This window comes from Grus americana, chromosome 4, assembly GCF_028858705.1.
Source record: "Grus americana isolate bGruAme1 chromosome 4, bGruAme1.mat, whole genome shotgun sequence".
NCBI lineage: Eukaryota > Metazoa > Chordata > Aves > Gruiformes > Gruidae > Grus > Grus americana.
In genome coordinates this window covers 33,765,915-33,786,421 of record NC_072855.1, presented here as the reverse complement: position 1 = coordinate 33,786,421, position 20,507 = coordinate 33,765,915, and the positions used below count along the sequence as shown (strand labels likewise).

General features: G+C 37.0%; 1 long non-coding RNA gene across 2 annotated transcripts in view; it reads left to right on the top strand.

The window, feature by feature from the left end:
- Positions 1-485: 485 nt before the first annotated feature.
- Positions 486-20,507, top strand: part of LOC129206436 (uncharacterized) — a 97,362-nt gene continuing 77,340 nt past the window's right edge. For both annotated transcript variants that reach the window (XR_008577137.1, XR_008577138.1), the window contains exon 1: positions 486-601. This is a non-coding gene — a long non-coding RNA (uncharacterized LOC129206436). The remainder of the gene's footprint in view (positions 602-20,507) is intronic.

Genomic DNA, 20,507 nt, shown 5'->3' with positions numbered 1-20,507 from the left:
AACATGAGATTTTTGTAGTAAATCCTCTTTCAAACATTTCCATGAATTACTCTACTTAATTCAGTGCAGATATCTTTAAAACTCTATTTGACGTACAAACTAGTCCCAATTAGCTTTATTCACCTTATAACAGATCCAGGAGTTTGAAGCAATTGAATGTACTGAAAAGGGGGGCTATTTAATTTACAGTAGGTGCTATAAGGTAATCTGAACATGCCTCAGGATTCCTTTGTGGCTTTGTGATCATGAAGTGACCATGAGTGGCTGCATACTCAATAGCAAGCTGGAGAACTGCTGCAATAGCTGTGTGTTTCCAGGGGAATTCTTTGTGGGTGGGCAGATCAAATGCTTCACAGCTAAAGCTCAACACCTGCGAAAGTTGGCTATTTGGATCAATGTCAACTTAAAGGGAGGAGGGGGAAAATGCCTCTTGACATAGTCATCAAAAGTGCTGCTAAGAAAATACTTTCTTGTGAAAGTGTGCTGTGATTGAGGTTTATTTTGGAGTGGAGTCATGGAGTTCTCAGGTATGCTCATGGGAAGATCAAGAAACAGAAACAGCTAAAAGAGTTATCTGGATATATTAGGACCATCTTGCAGGGTGAGTGATGACATGCTCAGATCTACTAAGGTTATCACTGCTGGCCTTTTAAAAATACTCTTACTTCTAAAACTTTTTTTCTGCTTCACTGAAAAAAAGTGTGTTTGGGTTGTTTTAAAAATAACTAAAGTTCAGTGAAATAATAGACAAAGGGGGTCAGTTTAATCAAATCCAGTTCCATTTTGCTGATTCAGTGTCTTGTTCAGCACAGAAATGAGAGTAAATAAAATTTATTTGCAGAGAAGCAGAATTCCTGGAACTCATCCTTTCCATAATCATCTGATCTTTTTAAGGGTTGATTGCACACAGGACAGCAAAGATGGGGGGGGGGGGAGTGTCTGAAATGTTATGTTAATGATTAAATAGCGATGTCTTACATGAACACAATGTGACTGAAGTATTAAGGCCAATAGGGATCAAAAATGACCTGACAGGTCTGATACTATTTTTGAGATGTGTGGCTTCACTGTCTGAGCATCTTCTTAGAGCAATGTACTCTAAATGTTGTCAGCAAAGAGGAATACCTTAGGCATGCCAGGGATTTCAGTTTGTACTTATTATTACTCTTTGTTTCATGGAAGATTAGGTGCTAGAAATGTACCTGTTATTTTTATTTTAACAATCCTAGGTAATGTTGATTAACCTTGCTGATTCTGTAGGATTACAGTTGACATTTAGTACAGGTTACTCTGCTGCAATCATAAATGTTCATTATTATAAAAAAAGCATAAAGCTAAACAATATGACAGCAAACCAGTAAAAAATAGAAAGAGCTGACGTCATAAATGTGATTGAAGCTTGGGGTTTCATCCTTAGAAAATGAGATGCTGTAAAAAACCAAAATGTCACCTAGAAAGTGCAAATGGTTCCAAAAGATTACAGACATTCTGAGCCTGCATTCTCTCCCCACCCCAACTTCCAGATGAAAATCTGGAAAAGAGAGAGATGACATGTCTGGATCAGACTGATGGGTTTTTTCTCATCCTTTAGCTGTTGCTGAGAACATTTATGCAGGAGAGGAGAGACTGCATTCTGGTTTTTGCTGGGATCCAGGCAGTGACAGGCAGCGGGACACTGGTTTCCACACGTCCACTGAACGTACAAGCAGTCGCAAACCAGATCTGCCTCTTCCTGTCTTTTAAAGCATTATATCCCCACACAATCTTAACATTTAGCCTGATGGAAAGAGGGAAATGTTTTGAAATACCAGTGACACAGAACAGGGAAAACATATTTCCTGCTCACCTCTGGCTCTAAACCGACTTGCGGTTGTAGGGTCAGAACGACAGTGCTGTTCCTTTCCATCCTCGCAGCCATCAGCTATTATAAGTGCTCCTCTGCACTGAATTTTATGGGTGTTAAAGATCTACATGTTCCTTTCACTTCATCTGGAGTTATGAGCACTCAGTGCCTTTCCAAACATTGGAGCCGAAATGAAAAATTCCACTCTGCTTTACTGCCTAGTAGTCCTCGGTGCCAATACAAAGGTTGGTAAAATACCAGAGGGTGTGCATGAAGTCAGTTGTAAGTGTTATGAAGGTTCCCAAATCAAAACAGATTTTCTTGTAACACTGGAATGTACGAGTTGGATGTTTCTAGACAGAGGAACTTAATTGATATGGATATAACTAAAGGCTGAATTCCAAGCCACCAGAGCTCTTTTTTGTCATTAAAGCAACATGTTTGTTACTTTTTAAACATTTTTTTACGTTTTAAACATTTTTAAAGTTTTTTTCTGTGCTTGAGGTTTTTCTAGGTATTAAAGTTTGAAAATTTCAGAAGTTTCCTTCTTCTATCCCTTAGCAAACATGAGCCATATATATAAAAATCTGTTAAATTCAAGCAGTTGTAAATGTCATTTAACAAGGCATGGTTCTTTGCAGGCTTAGCAATATAAATGTTGTTGTATGCTGAGGAATGAATCTGAGTGAGGGTCTGCTCAACAAAACTGGATTGAGTAGGGACAGTATTTCAAGGACTGGTGCCTGAGGGTCTATCTCATTTTTAGCTAATCTAAAGCTTGCCATAGTGAAAAGCAAGTTTTATACTTGCATGTACCGTAGGGAAACAGGGAGATTTAAGGTATTAATACATGAAAATAGCTAATTTCTTTTGTAAACTGTTTCATCAGGGACCACACAGTCAAATTCTCCAAGAGTCTACTTATTTAATATTTGCTCATTAATCTTGTTCCCATCCATAAATTCACAGAATGGATACTTTAAAAATCATACTCCAGCCCAGTGATATTCTCTGTTATTCTCCAATATATAGTAGCCAGAACATTTACTTCAGTCCTCATTTATAGCTGCACATTATGACTGCACGACAGTGACAGTAAAAATAATAGCTGACACCCATACCAATTTTTTTAAAGCATTATCCAAACTATCATGCCAATGCTAAGTGACGGAAGCAGACGTGTCGCTGCCCCTAGCCAAACAGGCTGGCAATAGCCACAGACTGTTTGCTTGCTCTCACCTTTGCTATATTTAAAGGCACCTGAAGCAGTAAGGTGTCTAAGTTCATTTAGAAGCTGATATACTCTATGGGCCTTTTTCAGCACACACACCCCATTCTGTGTATGTCAGCTGTGGAGCATTTAAATTTTTTTTTTTTTTTTAATGCTTTCTCTTCCAGCTTCCTTGCCCCAGATTTGAAGATTAAAAGGAAAAGCTTCCATGGCTAATGTCTTCTGAAGGAATACTACCTACTGCCTTCAGAAGGCAGCTTTATATTGCCTAATTCAAATTCATTTTCATTGCCCTCATTATGAAGCTAACATGATTATTTTTTTTCCTCTTTTGATGTGAGTTTGGTCGAGATTTCATTCAGAGATTCCATCCGTGCTCCACTTGCAAAGGAATGCTACTCTAAAAGTATCCTGAGTTAAATATATATTCAGATACATATTTACAAGAGCTTTTTTTAATGCAGTGGTCCATAACTTCATTATAGCCCTACAAAGAAAAACATTTTTTTTCACTTAAAACTGCATAATTTACACTATTTATTTTGTACCAAGGAGTGATTGGCAATGTTTCTTATACCCACAGCTACTCATTAAGCCTTTTGCAGTAGTGTCTCTCCTGGGGTAAATTAAGCTTTGGTTTCAGAAATGTTTTAGTGAGATGTATAGTATAAATTGTATAGAAAATCACAGACAACCTTAATCATTTTCCAATTCCATTGTATAACCAGGCTTCCTTGATGCTTTCCTGAAGTGAGGAATGGGGCTAGGAGAAGGGAATTGTAGCAGATTTGCTTGCTTAACTTCACTCTTTTCCTTTTTGTGACTTCTCCAAGGAAAAATGACATTTTTTTATTAACCTACTTATTCATATACTTTGTCATGCACATAGTTTTACTTTGAAAGTTCTATATTACCATATTCACAGCACAGGAAGATTCTGAGAGTTTAATCTCGAATTATGCTGATTTAATACAATCAAACTAAGAAATATCTAAACATCTAAAAAGTAGGGAGCATATACAAATATGGGATGGAGAAAAAATAAAGGTACGTGGGAGAAAAATGAAAGCACCACAAGCTTTTTGTTAGGTTAGTGCCCAAACAGTCATAATATAGAAAACATACTAAGAATTATGTTATTATATGGTTATTTCTTTCATTTTGTGATATTACTAGTATTACTGTGCTCAAGTTATATTTCTCAAACTCTGATTTAAACACCAGCTGTGTGTTTGGAGGAAAGAAGTATAAACAGCTTGAGGCACAAAATATTTATTAAGAGTAGATTTTACATTCAGTTTTCTCTAGATGTAAGTCCTTCTCATTTTTCAGCATAATCATAATTTGCTTTTACTCTGCTGGTTGGATATTTTTTAAAGCTACCTTCTGCTTCTTGACCCTTGCTTCCTACCATATTTGTTTTCCAAGACATATCTGGTATCCGATGAAGCTGCCTAGAAACCTCTGCATCCAGAATCATGCTACCTCAAAAGTGGTTTCATTTTTTGCTGTTTTCATACAAATTCTCTCACAATATTAATTTATAATTTTGTGTGTGGAGGGGAAGATTCCCTCTTCATCTTTTTATTTTCATGTATTGTAAAAATGGACCCAGTCATCGTGGAATAACTGTAGGTGTTAAAAAACACAAAATGTGTAAGCTCAAACTGATTTAGTATGGCATAGGCCAGAATTGGAGCAGGGTTTCACCTTGGAATTACAATTGATCCATGTACATGTACCATCACAAGCTGTTCAGGCACCCTTGACTTTATGGGATGTGCTTGTGTAGCACCAACCGAAAACTTGAGAGCTTAGCTTCTCCTGCCCTTATCCAAACTATTCACTACATTACAGATAGGTGTCACCTATCTGTATCAAAGAGAAATGTAGCGAAGGGTAATGGAGTGGAAATTCACTCCACCAGGTTTAAGCCCAAGTGTCAGATTGTCTGGAGATGTGTTTCAGGACTCAGCTCCGTTAAGTGTTTATCTAGTGACAATGTTGCTAAGGATACAGCTGTTCTGTCTACTTATTGCCTCAGCCACCAAATACTTGTCTTTTCCTTTCATAAGGTTTCTACATGAGCTTTTGACTGCTTAACAAAACCTAAAATTTGGTGGTCATAATTAAGTTACAGTAATTGTGTATGTTACTTCATTGAAACTTAGCCCTCCTTAGATGAGGGAGTGCGATACAACTGATTTTTAGAATCTGATTTAATAGAACTGCTACTTTCTTCTCTTTTGGTTGTCATTGCACACACTAAATCAATATTTCATCTTGGTTAGTGTTCCTCCTTGGGATATCTTGCGTGATTGTCAGAACTACAGTAATCACTGTCACCTAACCCAGTTAGCAATGTGTTAAGGTTAGAGTTGTAAACACTCACTGAAAATTGGTTTGCATCCCCAATTTAATCTCATAAAAAATTCCATTTCGTACTAAACTGAGTGATATATTGAGAAAAATCACCATTTCATTTCTCTTGTACAAGCTGATGTAGGATGCAACTTTCTATTCCATTCTATTTAGAATGAGATAACAATCCATCCCATACACACAGTTCAAAATGATCTGCAGTTTGGACTGTAAATTTATAAATGACAGTTCTGCGAATTAGACTTGAAAGAAAATGCTGAGCAGAGGGTTTTAGAACTTGCATGTAAAATTCAGGACAATTTGTACAGGAAAGAGCTTGGCTGCTTACGTTATAACTGCATAAATCCCAGAGATGTCTACGACCAAAATGAATGAATATACTCCTGTCATCTTCTCACTTTTCAACCTTTTTTTGGTCCCCAGTGATTTATTGCTGCCCCACACCGAGCAAAGTATCCATCTATTTCTAGTAATCAGAACTTTCTTAGACAAAAATATTTTGGGAAGCCGGTGTAAAGCAGCTGCTGGGAAAATACCTTTAAAACTCAGAGCTAACTTTGAAATGGATCAGCCTGAATTCTTCTGTCTAGAAGATGACTTCCAAATATTTTCTTATCCCACAGTTAAATTACACAATATTTTGACTACAGCCTTGATCATGTGAAAACATTTAAGATTGCTCATCTTGTGTATAAATGCATGTAGGACACATCTGACTCCAGACTTTCTAGTTTCAAGAGGCTTACCAAAATACACCTGTATTTGTGGTCCTGAGACACTTGCCACTAGATTTCATACATTAAATGTTAAGACTGGATTCCATCTTAGTTTTTAAAAAGGAATGTGCTCTTCCAGGCCTAAATCTTTGTTTGGTATTTTATGTTCTCATCAGTCCAACCTTCCTCTATTGAAGTATCATCAGTTTTCCTAGACTTGGTCTTCATCATTATGTATTTTACTTTTAAAGCCTCTAGTTTTCCTATTTCAGTCTCTTGCTAAAAGTTCAGATATTTCCTGTACAGAAGCCTTGGGTCTCCCTGGCCCAATCTCTTCTACTCCAATTTGTTGCCCACATCCAGGCTGCTTCTGGCTTGCAGCTGCCTTTATTCCTTGTTCGAGATATTTCCCTGGTCAGACCTAGTTTCTCACATGAGTGCATCACCCAATCTTAGTCTGCTCAGTCAGTTCCTTCTTTACGGGCACCAGTCTCCCTGTTCACAGATTTCCAGGAGCTCTGACTTTTGCTCTCCTCCTCAAAAATTTAAGCTGTTCTCCTCTGCCCTCTCTATTGCTGCTCCTTCTGTTTTCAGTTCACTCCATTGCACTGCTGGATCCCAAAACATCTTTAATCTCTTTTCCCTACGGGCTTTTATGCATTAATACCGAGCAGCTTCTCATAAAATGACTGAGGAATTAAGAGTATAACATAAGCAATACCATGTTCATTGTTATTTCTTAAGCTCATCTTTGGTCCAGCAACACTACTCAAAACCTGAAAATATTTTTTTTTCTTATTTTGGGACTGAAGAATGCATATTACAGCCAGACACTTTGGTGAATTTAGGTGGAGTCACATCAGATATCTAGTGCAGGTGGTTTTTCCAGAGTTCCATTCTGAGCAGATATTTGCAATTTTTGGAGGAGAAGAAAACAAAAACAAACAAACAAAAAAAGTTAACCACAAAAAAACCCAACTGTAACATAAAGTCCAAGAAATATTTCCAAGCATAGTATATTCTGTCTGCTCAAAGTTCTTGAGGAGTTTGACTTAATGCATGCAACACCTAAAACTGTGTCTACTATTTTTTTCTGCAGTGCTACTAGATAGAAAGTTATATGCATTCTTCTGTTTGGAAAAAAAAAAAAAAGTATTTATTTTAAGACTGAAGTCTTACTTTAGCTAAAATTTTAATTTACACTTTTATAAAACTCTGGGAAGATGGGGCTGTTTCTTTATAAATACACATTATATTTTGTAAAAATAACGATAAAAATACCTTCATTTTGAAAATTTAGGAAATCATTTTTTTTTAAAAAGTATTTCTTGGGAGCTGTGACTGATTTTTTTTTATTATTATTATTTTTTAGGGTTTTTTTAATTGGGAAGCATGTCCTCATGTGTCTGTTCCTGAAGCTGAATTGAAGAAATGGTCAAGTTACAGTTATGTTAAAATGCTGTTTAAAGATATAGGATTATGCAGTTTGCTCCCTTTGCCAGCATTTAGACTTTGATTTACAAACATAATACCCTTCACTCAAAGGAAGCAGGCATAAAAGATCTTCTGTATATACTTAATCTGCTTACTGTTATCAGACATGTGAGGGTATCAGAAGTAAACACATCTATTTTAAATATTCCCTGAAGAAAGATCCTCTGGTGCCATTTCATGAAAAAGATTCTTCCCTTTTTTCTCTGCTGATCTTTTCTTTGTGTCATATCACTGCTGAGTGTGGGAGCTATGAATTTCACAACAACAATCTAACCACAATACTTTAACTAGATTAATCTATAGTATCAGCCAAAGTTCTGTTTCAAAAGGAAAACAGATTTAAACAAACGAGTATCATTTCAGAATTGTAAATTATTCTGTTAGCTGTTTGCTGATATCCTTCCTTTAAAAGAAGAAGTTATAAAGGGTTCTTATCATGGCCAATGTGTTTGGAAGCATAAAACCCCCAGTTACCTTCTAAAAATAGTCTGATCTACTAAAGCAGCCTCTATGAACGCTATAAGCTACGCTGTTGTTTGTTTTTTAATGAAAAATATCTTTTGTTAGGGTTAGATCATAGGAGATTTGCAAATTCACTCAACTTTTTAACAGTACTAGAAGCCACACACAGTAATTAAATTTTCACTGGATACTCTTAAGCCATTTAAGTAGCCTATCTTAACATTTGTGTGAGCACATATCAGTTTATCTCTTGGTTGCTTCATATTTTCAGATGTTTTCTCTTCCTTGCTCAAAAATGTGTAAGGACCATATCCAAGACTCAGAAAAGTGAAACTGTTTTGTTACCTAATGCATGGAGTTGTGGTAATTGGATTTTGTGCATTGAAGGGAAAAAAGAAAAAATAGCCAATATTTTAAATTCTCCAGACTTTCAGTTTCATGTAAGCTTCAACCAGCATTTTCTTTTAGCAGTAACTTATAATTAAAGCTCCTATCACAGAGAAATTTGGGTTAAGAAGGTTTGAGGACAAGTTGGAAGAATGGCTCTTTCTAATGTCAGATCACAAATTCAAAAAACCATGGCTCGCCATTTAAAATATTTCAAAATATAAGAAGAGCTTATATTGACAAAGCCCAAAATTGGATGGTTCTTTCCAGATCCATTGTTTGCTGAATAAGAAAGTATCTTGCCTTTTTTCAAATAATTTAAATCTCTTAAAAGGGATACCCTTCAGACCAGCAGTTCAGCTTGTTCTATACTTTAAGAGGTTTGGTCCTTCCCAGTGGTTACATTCTACCGCTTTAGTAACCCCTGTTTTGATCCACTTTTGATGAACAGTGTTTCAAGCCCAAATTCATCTTCTTTATCTCCACTGACATATTCACTTCTACATTTCCCTCTCAAGAAATGCTCATTCTTTTCTTTCAATAAAGAAATCTGCCAATTACAAAAATACCTTTTATTTTTATAACAAATTGCTGCTTCAGTTGTGCTGTCAGGAAGCTATTTGGGGGAAAGGGAAGGATGGCCTCAATGGGAATAAGAAGGAACTGAATCAGGAACTCAGACTGTGTATTATTATATAAAACAAACAGGCACACCATGAATTATGTAGTTTTAGACAATTCTGTCTTAGGATAATGACAACATAAACCACTTGAGCTTCGTTTGTATGGCTTATGATGTCAGCAGAACACCTCAGCGGAACTCTGGTCTCATAATTCAGAATTGCTCACTACACAAAATGTGTCTAGACAGGCGAATCAGAAAACAAGATGATATTTCTTTTTGTTATTTATCTTAGGAATATGAAATCCACTACAGTACAACAGTGAGCCACTTCTTTCTGTATGTAATCCCCAGGAGAAGAAAAACCTAAGGATTTTTTTTTACTCAGCTATTGACTGATTTTGCTTTGAAGATGCACAGTTCTATGAAAGATATCCATAGATTTTTGAAATAGCAAAACAAATGTGGCATTGATGTTTTTAAAAAAAATCTCCTGAGCAGAGAAGTCTAAACACTTAGCAAGACATGATGACTTGAACAGAATAAGTTTGAATCCTAACCTTATTACTCAGCTTCCCAGCGTGGCACATGTCAAAGAGGAGACGCATCTCAAAGGATGGTTGATGCTTTCTGTCATCTGGGGAAGTTGTTCTGCCTGAGAGAATGGGTAGACGAATTTGCTATAGCAAAAGCAGAATAGTTCTGACATAAGGCTCACCATAGATAGTGGACTCCTATTGACTTCAATGTGTTTGTTAATTTATTCTCAAATACAGAAAAAGAGGCTGTCATATGCCTCAGTGATTTCTTTCACAGACAGTGTAGTGAATATGAGAGGAAACATAAGGATTCACCTTTTTTAATATTGTTTTTTTCCCAATGTGATCGTATTACTTAAACTCTCCTTCCCCATTTCTGGAGGGTAACTTCTTTTATATTACTGTTTGTGAAACTCACTAAACACACCTGTTTTATGAAAATCCAGACTGGCATTCTTTGCTATAACTCCATGCGCTAATTACCTATTTATGAGTTTGCTGAAGAGATTTTTGTCTACTGTAAAAAGTCACTGAATCGACGGGAAGCTCAAAGCAAGTAGGATATCCACAGTTCTGCACTGTCCTTCATATGAAGCAGAATCTATTCCTCACTGCTTTTTGCCTAACTGGGCACTATTAAATATCACACGGGGTCATTTGTTAGACTCTGCTTTCAGACCTGGTTAATGGGGATGTCGTCTCTCTTAACTATTCATCCTTAATCCCATCCCACAGATATCTATTGCTAAATCTCCAGACAGGAACTACCAGCTGGCAAATGGCGGACAGTCTCTGAATTTAAGCAGATTTAGCAGGGCCTTCAGCGAATGTTTATAGGGCTTAAGCTAATTGGAAACAAGATTTACAATGCTTCTTTTAACCAAATGCCATTCTATACTTAGAAAAGGGAATTACTGGGATTTCTTAAAACGGTAATCTAATTTACTCATCAGTATAACTTCCTTGAATACAGAGCCAATGCTGATTTAAGGCAACACACCAGATTTAGTTTTTCCTTTACATTGTGTGATGAATTGAGAAGTCATTACCCTTAAGTATATCAGATATAGACATAAACACCAAAGTCACACTTGACACTTGAGGTGCAATTAGAATCAAATGCTAGTTCTTGCAGAAGAAAGTCTATGGTCTTCGAATGAAAAGTACTGATTCTTAAGGTTGTTAATTTCTAAGGGAACTCAGTGCTTTAAAGGCTTACTTAAGTTAGTAGTAACTGCTTGGCAATAATAAAAACCATTGTCTGTGTTAATTTGGTAAAGACAGAAAAAGAAAGAAAAATATTCCTAGGAAATTAATTCCCAAGTCTCCAATCATTTATTTTATGCCCTGTCTTACAGACATTTCCTCCAACCTCTGCATCATTTAGTAGGCTGGAGAGAACAATTCTTTATGTAAGTGTAAACCCCTTCTTTCCTGGGAACTGAAATGGAATTTCATCCTGCTTATTATTTCAGTTCCTTAATAATTTAAAACAGATCTCCATTTCTTTGTGTTCAGGCCTAAACAGGTGCACAATGTCAGTGCTCTATTCCAGCTGTTTCATTGAGCTTTCATTTGTTTTTAAAAGGGAGATCTTTGAATATTTCTTATGTATCCCTCATTCTTCACATATATCCCTTGCTAGGCTGTATGTGGCTTACTGTGTTAAACCATTTCTTTCTAATATTTTTGAGCTGTTGTTCAGTGGAAAGTAAATAACTAAGGCTAGCTCTATTCACTGCATAAAACGTTTTTATGAAAGTCACTTAGGAGCACTGCTGAAGATGGTTTCTTTATGTTAAAGGTGACAGGATGGGTTTTTTTAAGGTTCTGCTAAAATCTCTAACTGGCATGAAAATAGGTTAAAATTTATGTCTGGATTTTTTTTATTTATTTTGATGATGATAATTTGACCAATGTAAATTCTGATTGAACAGAACAGTCATGGCTGCTCATGCTGACCCCCAGGCATGAATTTACTGCAGAAAATAAAAAGAGAGATGTCACTTGCAAGCAGCTGTCACCAATTGGCCTTGCAGTCATATCAGGGCTGATATGAATTGGCCTGTGTTAGTCATGATACTACTACTGCTTAAGATCCTTGGTCATTTTAACCTCTGATCAGGAATGGAATCGTGGTTTGAGCAGGAGAGAGAAGGAAACATTCCTCCTCCACTGGCTTCACAAGTCAAAAAATATTTAGAAGATGAGACTATTTTTCCATCTTTTACTTTCCCGTATCCTATCCCTTCTTGCCATTATTTTATCATTTTCCAGTCCATCTAATTAGGACTCAACTTAACCAGGTACTACATCCCTTACACTGTTCTCATGAGTCTGGGACCCAGGAAGCAGCCAAAAGCAGTGCTCTAAGCAGCCTGGTGTTCATACACATCTAACAGGTCTCAGTCTAGCTAATGAGACTCCACACTGGGCTGATTTCCTCCAGCAGTGAGGTTCTGTGTCAGAATAAGCAACAGACTGCTGTATTTCCTGGAAGTTTTTCTCTTACCTTTATATGTATTTGTGTCTTCCTTGGCCTGGAGAGAAGAGGTTCAGACTTTAAAAGCAATCTCAGCTTCAGACCAGTTGAAATAATATTTTCCCTCAGAACAATAGGTAATAGCTTTTAAAATACTGCCAAGCAGCTTTTAATCTACCTTAGGAAAACATCACCCAACAAAGGAAAATGAAGGATGTAGCTAAAATAACAGCATTATTTCATGCTTGAACTTAAGAGCCTTTGTCATACATCACTTTAAAAATGTAAATGCTGAATTCATTTATAAAGGACAACAGTTACACAGTTACTTGTGGCAGATTATGAGGAAATCAGTGACCACAGTGAATGCTGTAGCAATGACTATGAATTGTTTCTTAATGCCTCACTTTTATTAGACAGTAGACAGACCTTTTGAAAACACGAGCAGACGTATTTAGGTGACCTGAGTTCAAAACTATGGAGCACCTGGAGATTTTCCCCAATATACATTTTTATTGCACTCACACACTCTCTTGCTGGTGTGAGGAACACATGGAAATGATGCTTACTGGCAAACAAGTACTAACCTTCTCCATGCCCTGTTCTATTCCTTCATTTCCATTCAGTAAGCTCAACATGAGCCGGCAGTGTGCGTTTGCAGCCCAGAAAGCCAACCACATCCTGGGCTGCATCAAAAGAGGTGTGACCAGCAGGTCGAGGGAGGTGATCCTGCCCCTCTACTTCACTCTTGTGAGACCCCACCTGGAGTACTGCGTCCAGCTCTAGGGGTCCCAGTACAAGAAAGACATGGAGCTTTGGGAGCAAGTCCAGAGGAGGGCCACGAAGCTGATCAGAGGGATGGAGCACCTCTCCTGTGAGGACAGGCTGAGGGAGTTGGGGTTGTTCAGCCTGGAGAAAAGAAGGCTCTGGGGAGATCTAATTGCGGCCTTCCATTACCTGAAGGGGCCTACAGGAAAGATGGTGAGGGACTGTTTATCAGGGAGTGTAGTGACAGGGCAAGGGGTAATGGGTTTAAACTAAGAGAGTGTAGATTTAGATTAGATGTTAGAAAGAAATTCTTCACTATGAAGGTGGTGAGGCACTGGCACAGGTTGCCCAGAGAGGCTGTGGATGCCCCCTCCCTGGAAGTGTTCAAGGCCAGGTTGGATGAGGCTTTGGGCAACCTGATCTAGTGGAGGGTGTCCCTGCCCATGGCAGGGGGACTGGAACTAGATGGTCTTTGAGGTCGCTTCCAACCCAAACCATTCTATGATTCTATGATTTCCTTTTTCTGTTTTTACGGCTGGAAGTGAGAATCGGTTGGTGCCACACTAGTGAATTAGGGCTGGTGGAGGAGAGCAGAAATGAAAAAATATGTGTTGGCTTGGCTGAAGAGGAAATATGGAACTACAGGGTTACTCCCACTCCTTGCTCTTTATCTCATTTCTTTGCATTCTATGCATAAATACAGGATGGTGACAAAAAGAAAAACAATGATGATGTCAATCACTATTTTGGATTTCTGTAAAAGGACTTTAGGTCCTCTCAGGGCTTTACAAATACTATGATTGTATATACAATCTTAAAGTAGCTTACATATCATTGTAAACTTTAATTTAATCTGTAAAAATAGCAAACAGTGAAAATTACAAGATTAAAAAAGAAACAACCTAGAACCAGTTCTTTTGTTCTGTGGTTCAAAACATGGCTATTTGGCTTAGACAAAGCAGAGAACCTGTAATTTCAAGGCTATTCTGACGTACTCCTTGACATTCAGCCAGATAATTTTTACCAGATAAAAGCAGTTACTATGGTATGTCCCTGAAAGTAACTGAACACACTCTTCAGCCTCTTAGATTTTCCTTCCTACAAAAATCACTTAGTATCTGTCCTAATGTGCATAATTAACTCATCTTGGCCCAAACTTTAATTGTTTCTATGCTTATATATGGAGTCTGAAAGAATGTCAAATGAATTATAGATATGCTGTTAAATGGAGTAAAATGTAAAGTGTAGCATCAGAAAGATTTCAAGAGAAAATGCATGTGGGAAGGGAAAGACTGAGAAAATACAGTAGATTCCTAATTTTCCAACTTCCTTCATTGAATATTTTTCTCTATGACCCTGAAACACTTAAACCAAAATCCTACTAACATGCAATAGTCTTTGTTTTGAAGGCAGAAGGACATCAGCCATAAGGACATGAATGATATCATGAGCCTGACTAGGTGATAATTATGATATTGCAACTGCAATTTGGCATGTTTAAGATTACAGCATGGTATTGCTTATGTCTTCAAAAATCAAAGAAGGTCCCTTGAGACAATGTACAAAACTTTCTTTGTTAAAGAAAGAATTTTTTTTTTCTTATAAACAGGATAACAGTTATCCCTTTGATTCTCTGGATAGGAGAGGAAATAAACATGGTTCTGTCTTCTCAGATGATACTTAATTGGTATTTTATGGCATATACTAGCATTTGATTCTGCCAGTTGAAAGACAGCTTGCTAGCACACCCTCCTGACTAAATACGAAAGGGATTTCCCTCAAACAAGATGGGGTCAATTTCATGAACAATACAGAGGAGAAACAAGATAAAATAGCAAAATTGAAAATTCAATATAAAATAATACTTCTGCTGTTACAATCAAAACATACTACAGATGTGTCATTGTGACCAGATAAAAAATAATATTGTTTTGCTACAGACATAAACCATCTTTTCCATTAAAAATAATGTCATGTTATGACTGGCTTAGGTAGCATAGTACATTTGGCACAGTGAGAACACCCATGGTGTGCTACCAAGTTTAGAATTCTTTCTCGTGATGGATAACATTCAGAAAAAATTTGAGCATAATGATATAACAAGCAGGCACTTAAGCAGATGTTTTATCTGAACAAAGTAGTTCAGAAACTAAAAGAATACAGGTTTGCTTCTGCTGCTCAGTTCTTCTTCAGTATTTCATTTCTTTTGGGAAATAGCTTTGAGGATTCATTGTAAGATTATCCATAAAATAAAAATTGGTTAAAAAGTCTTGTTACTCTCAGATAGAAAGTGGGTCTCTAGCCTTTTGACATGCTCAGTGCCTTTTGCAGCTGATGTACTACCAGACACAGATCTGTCCAAATTTGGAGAGATACACAGTGAGGAGAGCTCCTCTTGGCAAGGCGAGTTCCTCATTGCCGGAGGAAGCGATGTGGGTCATGCTCATAACAGCCATTTCAGCTTAACTCAGCCAAGTGTCATTGTGGAAGGAAAAGCACGGGAAAGCATGAGCTGTTAGCTGGCAGCATGCTACTCCATTACACCACTTTCCGTTCGGTTAGAGACATACTGAGCTGCCCCAGTTAGAGCAGTGCCAGATAATCTGGAATCAAGAACACACAAGCAGACCTTTGCACTTTCCATACTGTACTTTACAGAGTTTGTCAAGGACCTTGCGTGGGTTGTAGATGCGTGCCTATCAGTCCAATTCTGATTCAGGTAGTTATGGTCTGCCTGCCAATTATCCTGTAAAACTGAAATTGAACTGTTATTCCTTACCCTGATTTCTTCATGGATGGTAAATAAATTTTAGCATCTTTTGTCATGAAAGAGTGAAAACTTTTGAATATTGGAATAGCTGAGTCAGTAGCATAGCTAGATCCTTGCTCAGCTCCAATTATCCTGATAACCATGACTGAGAGCCCGAGAAGAAAAGTTTTCAGTTCTGCTCAATGGGTTAATTGGTACGTGGATTTAATCAAGTTGTCAACCTGCAATATGTCATTGGGGTGGGTGGCTGTTGTAACTGACTGTATTCTGTAACTAACAGTGTAGATGAGTAGCCAACTGCTTCCCTTCTAGCTAGCATATTTACTCTGAGTGAGGAATGGATGAAATAACCTCCTGCAATTCAGATGCTCCAATGTCCTAGCATTAGGACCACTCATCAAGTCACAAACCATCCTCTTGTACATTTCTGCTTACAATAAAAGAAAGAATTTGCAGATATTAAGAGCTGAACCACAGCTATAAATACAGGACCATTCTTAATTACTCTGTCACTGCCCCACTAAACAAGGTAGTGAGAGTTTAATTAATTAAACCTATGATTCTTTATGAAAAATACACATGTCTATTAATTTCATGACAGCACTAATAATCTCAGAGAATTAGACTGAGTTGTTTGAATGTGACTCTTCAAAATCTATGCAATCTGCTATGACACCTGATTTCACCTGCCCATTTTACAACTAATAGCTTAAAAATACACAGTTTATAAATAAAAAATAAGGTAATATTTCCAAAGTTTGCTAGCAGGCTGAGGAACTTCCAATATTAAAAGCTGAAGCTTTTATTACACTGGAGCTAATTCATCCATTTTTTTTCCTTCCCTCAACCCCTCCCCTTAAATATATGCTTACAGCTTCTTGATGTAATTATTGAAACTCACACCCTATGAGGGAAGGAAAAAGAGTAGTAACCTTCTGGAACAGGACATTGGAAACTAAGGCAGTTCAGATGGTCTTGTAGTTAAAGCATTGGCTAAGAGTCAGATAATGAGGGTTTAGGATCTGACACAAACTTCCTGTGTGATTTTTTCTGAAAGCTTTTTCAAGCCAAACTATGATACTTTGTTTAATAATAATGAGCTAGAGCATTCTCCCCCATGATTCACTTGGAACTACTTGTGGAGCAAAGCATCATGCCTCTTTGTGAAAGTGGCAGAAATCTGATCTTCAGTCTCCTCCTCCCTTGTCCTTGAGTCAATGGAATGGTAATACAAATGCTAACCTGCCTCAACAAAATGTTCTTCTATTTATTGCCCCACTTAATGCTGTTCAGATATTTCACTGATGGCGTTAATGGTCTTGGTGCAGAAAAGTATATGTGCGTTTCTGGCCTTAAACACAAACACCACCATTAAACTTTATGGCTTACTTAAGTATAAGACCCTTAAATCATGGACAAGTCTAGGTGAAATCTGATTGCTATACTTAGCACTTCTGAACTGTGGAGCTCTGGAAATACCTACAGCAGTGCTGGAAGAGCAATAGTCTTGGCCTCACTTCTGCTGGAAATACTTCCAATATAAGGAGATCATTTAGACTTGCTGATTGATGAAGATTCCCCCTCAAATATTATACTTGATAAAGAAAGTCCTATCTGAATAAGTCTCTAAATACAATAATAAAAGATATATATGCTGGTTTAAAGACTTTCTATCATCTGCTTTCTAATGATGTCATCTTGTTTTACAACTGTGTCTATACACACTGGTAATAACTTGCACATAATGGTAATTATATACATCAGTACAGAGTACACCATATAGAGTACACTATTTACTTTATTGATCATTGTTTCCTCACTGTTCAGAGATACTGCATATTATTCAAGATTTGCAGTGAATATCTTTTATAAATCAGTTTTTAAAATATTCCTTTGTCCAAACCAAGCATCAAATTTTCATCCCCTCCCTACTGGGATGTTCAAAATCTACATCTGTTCCTTGATATTTAAACTGATTATCATAATTTGCCCATTCCTTTGGCCAGCTTCTTAGTTGACAGCTCTTATTTTTAAATGGCACCCCAATCACATGAAACTAAAATGTGGTATGTAACCCAAAACAATTTTACAAGCAGTATCTTAAAATTTTGTATTTGTAAAATTTCATTTTACATGAAAAAGAACAAGTATTCTGGACAAGAAATGTGTCAGCTTTTCTAGGGTTATATTATCAGCAGCACACATGGATTTGTAGGGTTCTGATCTACACTAAAGTATTCTGCCAGTCAAAATACACTTCAGTACATAACTTATAGAGGGTAATCTCGCATAGCCACAGGCGGCTTCACAACAGAGTTTGAAAACAATTTGCTTGGTAAATTAGCTAATAATATTGCAGCAATATTTGATTAATTAGTCTTCCAATCTATTAGTGATACTTACATGGAAATAGAGAAGTAGAGACTGTTGTTTATTATACATAAAAACTATACATCCAAATTAGCTTCCAGTTAATTATGTAGAAGCATAATGTACCTACTAGCACTCAATATCACCACATATCCACATTGTTGGTAATTCAGAACTCATGGCTGCATTTTTGCATCATCAGATTTGTATTGACTAGCTCACATCTGAAATTATTCTGCTACATAAGATTACCATTCTCTACTGAATAGTCAATTGCATTTGAAGGTCCTTATTTGATTAATGGATTCAAACTGTGTTCTCTTAAGATTTCCTTTGCAATTCAGAGATGACCTATTGCTTACAATTCTGACTTTTGATTTCCCATCTCCCCCCCAAAAAAAAAACTTCTGCTGGCGTGTGCAAGTCGTAGGTCAGTGACCCTCTGTAAGAGAGGCATGAAGAATATTTCATCTAATGGAGCTGGAGAGCAACAACATAATTGCAAACTGATGCCCTGACGCTGCATTGTGATGCTGTCTCACAACTTTGTCACAACACTCAGGAGAGAGCACAAGCATGTATTGACGTTGCACCATAAGGCAAACAACACAATGCAATATCAGAATGTCACTCTGCAGTTATTTCTGAGCCCTCTTTGATTTTGTTCAGTGGAAGTGCTTGCTTTCCTCTCCCACTGATGCTCAACAACTACCAAGAGAGCTGTTTCTCTCTCCTTCCTATAGCACTAGCTGGCAATCCTAACCGTGACATTCCCATGCAAAAGTAATCACAAGTTCACTGAAATACTTGCAGAACTCCCAAGCTTTCTGTGCTCTGAGTATACCTGGGAAATGTGTACCTGAAATAATACAGATACCAAAATCATATGAATAATACAGTAACACTACATAATAACTCATACCTGTTCCTCATTGTGAATGAGTTTGGATGGCTCTTCCCTGTTTACCTTCCCTGGATTTTGAGACAATGGAAAAAAAACCAACATCTTTTTCTTTCCTAATTCCATGGTTAAAAACTGGTCTACAGTCTTTTAGACTAGCATGCTTGCATTCTAAAAAAAGTAATCAAATTTTCATTTAAGTTTTATACTTTATCAGGTGACTTATCTTTGTTAGGGAACATGGATTTTGAAAAGAAGTCTGATCCTGGACACTTAGCATGTAGACGTACATTTCAAGGAAACTTCCCCAGAAAAAAAATGAGGCATTACAAATTACCATGTACCTTTTGTCCTGAACTGAGGATCAATGACATCTATTGTGACCTGTGTCTTTTTCATAGATGTACTCTGCCTATATGACTACTGTAGGTATAGCACGTAAATCAGAACTCAGCTGCTTAAAAGTAATAGCTGACCAGCACAATGCAGCAGCGATGTATTTTTAGAAATGGAAGTGTATTTTTTTGTTGAAACATGCCAAAAATAGCAACCACTTTTACCTACTTCCAAAGCTCCACATATCAGGTATTGGATTCATCTTCGTTCTGCATCAAGGGACTGTTGTCTAATTAACTAAAATAACTGAATGCATTTTGCCAGCCTGCATGGCTTTACAGAAAGTAGGTACAGTGCCCAATAGGAGAAAACATCCAGCTATCCTGATTGCATCCTAAAATATTTCAGCAATTTGCTGAATGAGGGTTAAATTTACTGCTGTGCTGAGTTGACATTGCCCACGTTTGCGTTAGAAATGGCTACTTCATATTAAAATGGGAGAAGTAATATTTTGCCATGAGAATTAAATGGCTGTAGTGATTGCTTTAAAATTCCCTAACTTCCTTTTGGTAGTTTATTTTTTAAATTTTATTTCTTGGATTTCAACATGCCTCCATTCTGTTCAGCACCTGAAATTTCTCTTTCTCCCATTTCATTTAATTTCATTTCATATTTTTTACATTTATAGCAGTTAAAGTAAGTGAAAAGAACCTGTCTCACCAGTACCTCATATCAAGAAGCTCCAAGATCGTTCCACACAGAACAGACTGTTAAGGAGAGAAAAAGAAATGAGCCTTTGAAAAGCATTGAGACATTCATTTTGGAAATTCTGGATCCCTTTGTTTTAAACAGAATTTCCCTTTACTTTCCAATAAGATAGCCTGGTTCAAGTGCTAATATACATAATGATGTAAGGGATAAAAATGTGGCTACAGCTTCATGGACTTAACTTTTTCTACTTTGGCAAAGCCAAAGTGACTAGTGCCTATGTATGCATTATAAAAGAAACCACTACCTGAAAGAGGTGACAAACTGTGTATGACATATTTTCAAAAGCCTCATTCAAGCTTACAATACTATCAGTGCTGTCTAATATAGAGCAATCCCCACAGCTGCCACTTTGAACAAGGCTACAGGGGACCCAGGACAAATCTTAATTTCATTTTAACCATGAATAATGAAAGATTAAGGCCCTGGGACAGTA